A 6000-nucleotide genomic window follows, 5' to 3' on the forward strand; every position below is an offset into this window, starting at 1 on the left:
CATTAAAGGGTGCTGTAACCCCCAAAGTGCACTCCAAACAAACTAAAAAAATATTTTCTGTGTTTGTGAATTTTGTGCGCAGTAGCCGCACGTGCATCAAAAAATTAGCGCCAAGCGTGCGCCTGTGTCATAAGTAAAGGGCCGGCTGGCTTGTCCGTTAAAGGGTGCTGTAACCCCCAAATGGCACTCCAAACAAAATAAAAAAATATATTTTTTGTGTTTGTGAATTGTGTGCGCAGTAGCCGCACGTGCATCAACAAATTAGCGCCAAGCGTGCGCCTGTGTCATAAGTAAAGGGCCGGCTGGCTTGACCGTTAAAGGGTGCTGTAACCCCCAAAGTGCACTCCAAAAAACAAAATATATATATTTTTTTTGTGTTTGTGAATTGTGTGCGCAGTAGCCGCACGTGCATCAACAAAGTAGCGCCAAGCGTGCGCCTTTGTCATAGGTAAAGGGCCAGCTGGCTTGACCATTAAAGGGTGCTGTAACCCCCAAAGTGCATTACAAATAAAATAAAAAAATATTTTCTGTGTTTGTGAATTGTGTTCACTGTGGCTGCACGTGCATCAACAAAGGAGCAGCGCCAAGCGTGCGTCTGTCTGTTAAAGGGTGGTGTAAACCCCAAAGTGCACTCCAAAAAAAATAAAAAAATATTTTCTGTTTGTGAATTGTGTGCACTGTGGCTGCACGTGCATCAACAAAGGAGCAGCGCCAAGCGTGCGTCTTTCTGTTAAAGGGTGGTGTAACCCTCAAAGTGCACTCCAACAAAAATAAAACATTTTCTTCTGTGTTTGTGAATTGTCTACACTGTACGTGCATCCTCAAAGCAGCAGCGCCAAGCGTGCATCTGTCTGTTAAAGGGTGGTGTAACCCCCAAAGTGCGCTCCACAAAGAATAAAAAATTCTTTTTTTTCTGTCTTTGTGAATTGTGTGGGCTGTAGCTGCACGTGCATCAACAAATGAGCAGCGCCAAGCATGCGCCTGTGTCCCATAAGTAAAGAGCCGGCTGGCTCATTTCTTAAAAGTTGGTGTAACCCACAAAGTGCACTAGTCTCCAACAAAAATAAAAAATAATTTTCTGTGTTTGTGTGCGCCTTAGCCGCACGTATATATCAATATAACATAAATGGAGGACCAAACTTTCTCCGATAAAAATAAAATAGTGAAAGATCAAGAACCACTTCCTCCTAGTGCTGAAGCTGCTGCCATTAGTCATGACATAGACGATAACATGCCATCAACGTCGTCTGCTAAGGCCGATACCCAATGTCATAGTAGAGGGCATACAATCCCAAATGACAAAGTTCAGGAAAATGACCTTGAAAGAAACATTTAAATCATCTGAAGAGAAACGTAAACTTGCCAATATGCCATTGACGACACGGAGTGGCAAGGAACGGCTAAGGTCTTTCCTATGTTCATGACTAGTGGTTCAGCTTCACATGACGATGGAAGCCCTCCTCCCGCTAAAAAAATCAAACGAGTTAAGCTGGCAAAAGCACAGCGAAGAACTGTGCATTCTAAGAAGATATCACAAATCCCCAAGGAGAGTCCAAGTGTGGTGTCGGTTGCGATGCCTGACCTTCCCAGCACTGGACGGGAAGAGGTGGCTCTTTCCACCATTTGCACGCCCCCTGCAAGTGCTGAAAGGAGCACCCACAGTCCACTTGCTGATATGCAAATTGAAGATGTCACTGTTGAAGTACAACAGGATGAGGATACTGGTGTAGCTGGCGCTGAGGAGGAAGTTGGCGAGGAGGATTCTGATGGTGATGTGGTTTGTTTAAATCAGGCTCCGGGGGAGACAGTTGTTGTCCGTGGGATGAAAAAGCCCATCACGGTCATGCCTAGGCAGAAGACCAAACATTCCACCTCCTTGGTCTGGCAATATTTCTATCCAAATCCGGACAACAACTGTCTTGCCATATGTACCATATGTAAAGGTGAAATAAGTAGTGCGTGCTCAAGCCCCGGAGCAAGAGAGAAATTCTCTCGCTCCAGAGCTCACTACAAAAGGGGCAGCTCTCGATATTGATTGACAGCTCAACCCGTTTTGTAGGCGTGGTGGGGGTGTGGTTTCACAAATGGAGGCGTTGCCATTTTGTGGGCGGCCGCACTGACATCAGCAGTGACGTCAGTGGGGAGCTTCCTGCTCAATCAGAGCAGGAAGCTCCCTGGGGCTTGCGGTTGCCGAGACCCAACTTTAGGGTCTCGTCGCAAGCCCCGATGGTCCTGATGGTCTTGACCATCGCGACCATCAACCTGGTTGGTCACTGAAGCTGTGGGTGGTAACCCACAGCTTAGCTAGCGACCAGGAGGCCGCACTTGAAAAGTGAAGCTGCCGCCCTCATTCACAGTGAGTGCTCGCTTCTTGTGACTGCATCTGAATGAGGGCCTAAGGCCCTCATTCAGAGCCGCTCGTAAGCAGCAGTACACTCGTAGCGTTCCGATGTTGTGAAACCACGCATGCAATCTTTTTTTAAGTCGTTCATCAAATAGCGAACAGGAAGTTACCTGTCAAATGTGATTGACAGAACAGGCCGTTTTTGGGCAGTGACGGGGGTGGAGTTGGGAAAACGCAGGCGTGTCGAGGCATTTTGTGGGCGTCCCTAAATTATCTCATGCGAACGGCAAATGTGATCGGAACGAGTCATACGTCACTGTCTGATCCACTTTCTGTTCAAACTGCTCGCACAGCTTGGTGTCTGGTATACTCTACCACAATGTCGATGGTCTCATTCCCCTCCCCGTGCCTCTTCGATGTTTTCTCGATGTTTTATTTTTATCCAGACAAGCAATCAACTTTGATTACAAAACTTGCTTGTAATGTGTTTATCAACTAGTTTTTTTTTGGAAGCACAAAACCGTACGCAGGTGAAATACTCAGCTGCTAATTTCAGGATTAGACAATCAATTAGCGTACCATTTTTTAAGTCCCAATTTTTGGCAGATTTTTGATTTTGTGTTTATGTCATTGCAACAATATTGTCATCATGTTTGTGTTTTTTCAACATTTTTAATGTTCACGGAAATTTCACAAACATTTTGGAATGGAAAAGTGTGCCTTTAAACTCCGAAATGGTTTTTAACCCTTTAGATAATTTTTTTTTTATTTTATTTTTTTGAGCCGGGATTACCTAAAAATCATTTTTGGAATAATGTCACAATACAATGGTGAAGATTTATGATGTTTTTATTTTTTTAAACACATTTTTTTTTTGGCCAGGCCATTTGCCAGTTTGCAGGTCTGGCTAACGTCACAAAAAATGACATAATGAAATAAAAAACAAGAATGGCATTTGGCCAAAATAAAAAAACACACATTTAAAACAATTCACAAGAAAGGAGAGGGAAGTTTTGGCCCTTAAGGAATATGGGTCAAGCACAGAAGGATTGTGGGAGAATTAGCCAGTGCTGTCATCGCTTTTTGCCCCGTTTGGCTGGGGTAGGGTGGGAGCCTGACCGGGTCCGGGATGTCCTTTGGCTGGCCTCTCCAGTGGCAGATGTTGTGGCCTCTGGACTAGGCAGAGGGCTAGGCACATTTGGAGGGATGGCTGTTGTTGTGCCAGAGGTGGAGGATCCTGATGTTCCGGCAGGAAGGGAGGCCGGCTCCACCATGTGCTGGCGAACGAGCTGCTCCAGGGCATTGGCAATTCGGATGTTGGCCCTGGTATTTTCCACCAGGGCCTGACCAATGGTCACGTTGGCTGCAGCATTTTGCTCCATGGCCTCCGCCACCCGTAGCAGACTGGCGTCCATCCTCAGCAGAATCTCCATGTGGTGATCCGATTTAAAATTGAGATCCATGAGGAGGGCCACTGCCTGCGAGGGGGATTGCCCTGGACTGGCTTCTGCAGGGTCCCCAGCTGGATCTACTGCTTCCTCCCCTGCAGAGCCAGCAGAAATTCTGCGGCCAAGGCTCCCCTCTGGAGCAGACTCATCCGCCTGTGTCTCTGTGAGAAAAATGAGAAAAGAGGAACATTACAATCTACATATTGTCACAAACACATTTCAGAGTTGGTAAAATAACAACATTTACCTGGGACAACATGAGGAGCCGCAAAGTCTGGCATGTCCGTATCCATGTTGGACACGCCAAACACCTCCTCATACTGCACACACCCCTGTGCCAGCTCTTCCAAGTCATTCAGCTCCAATGACACGGGGTGGGACCCCCACCTGTCCCCCTTGCATGCCTAGCCCTCTCTGCCAGTTTTTGTTTCAGCCGATATTTATAATTGGTCCATCTGTGGGTCAAAAAAAAGCATTATTCCTGCAGTATTTGGGCCTGTAACCACTTATATTAAAAATCTAGTTTTTACGTACCGGCGTTTGACATCCCGGGCTAGACGTTCAAATTCACCCACCCTATTGACAGCACTGGCTATCTCCTCCCATATTTTCCACTTCTGGCTTGAACCCATATTCCGATCTGCCTGTGGCAGGGTGTCAACACACATTTGAACCAAAACCTCCATCTCCTTTCTTGTGAATTGTGGCTGCCTTTTTTTTTTGGTTTCTTTGGTTGGCATACTCGGCCCAGCAGCCTCTTCCATGGCATCCTCCACACCTTTTATAACCAAAAATATTTTCATTTACATTTCCAACTGTCTCTAAATTCGGGGTCTAACTAATCCTTTAATCAGAAAGAGAGAAGTACTTACCGGGCGCCTCTTGGCCATCGTTTTGCTGGTCTGTAGACATTTTGATCAAAACAACTTGAACTACACCAGACCGTTTTGGCTTTTCCGTGACGTTTTTATACATGCGTCCTTATTTTTGGCTCGCATCATTGATTGTGCGCTCCTATGATCCGTCCTTAATTTGAGCGGGAAAAAAAAGACTATTTATGGATATGGGCGACTCGAGTCGAGGTGGCGGGTGTTGATTGTTGGAGGTATCGTGTGTAGTCGTGGATTGTTGGCGGGATTAGTGGTTGTGAGGCGTTTTTTTGGAGGTGGAGTTGGTGCTTTATTTTTTTGGGATATTTTTTTTGAGTGCGGATATTTTGTTTGTTGGTTTGTTTGGGAGTAAGTATTTTTTTCATGTCCTTTAAAAAATAAGGGATCTACAATCCGAATTTCTTCATTATAATATTTTTTACTTTTTTTTCCAGTTATTTTGGCTTGGCCCCAGAGAAGTTTTTGGCCTGTGACTTATTGTTCGACTTTTGGTAAGTTTGTATTTAACATTATTTGAAGAATTTGAGGTGTGGGTCTTCGTATATATTTGGAACATTAATGTCTTATTTTATTTTTATCCTATCATGTATTAACACTAAATATAGTGTCAGTTATTGGCAAATATTTTTCCTTGGTTTTTCAATGTCCAAATGCGAACTTTTTAGCGCACTAATGTTTCCTTATTCTCCTTCGCCAAATGTGAACTATTTAGCGCACTAATGTTTCCTTATTCTCCTTCGCCAAATGTGAACTATTTAGCGCACTAATGTTTCCTTATTCTCCTTCGCCAAATGCAAACTATTTAGCGCACTAATGTTTCCTTATTCTCCTTCGCCAAATGCAAACTATTTAGCGCACTAATGTTTCCTTATTCTCCTTCGCCAAATGCAAACTATTTAGCGCACTAATGTTTCCTTATTCTCTTTCGCCAAATGCGAACTATTTAGCGCACTAATGTTTCCTTATTCTCCTTCGCCAAATGTGAACTATTTAGCGCACTAATGTTTCCTTATTCTCCTTTGCCAAATGCAAACTATTTAGCGCACTAATGTTTCCTTATTCTCCTTCGCCAAATGCGAACTATTTAGCGCACTAATGTTTCCTTATTCTCCTTCGCCAAATGCGAACTATTTAGCGCACTAATGTTTTTTTGGTTTTAATTTTGCCCATTTTTTTTGGTCTCTCAATGTAGGTTTCATTTTCTAAAAAATGTGTTCTCCCCCTATCTATTAACGCATTTGTTTTTGGGTTAAAGAATCAAATATGTCCAACTAAAAAACTAACCGGAATTTAATTTTTGGAAATGTAGGTTCTTGCA

Source organism: Taudactylus pleione, unplaced genomic scaffold (assembly GCF_031769625.1).
Source record: "Taudactylus pleione unplaced genomic scaffold, aTauple2 ptg000016l, whole genome shotgun sequence".
Taxonomy (NCBI): domain Eukaryota; kingdom Metazoa; phylum Chordata; class Amphibia; order Anura; family Myobatrachidae; genus Taudactylus; species Taudactylus pleione.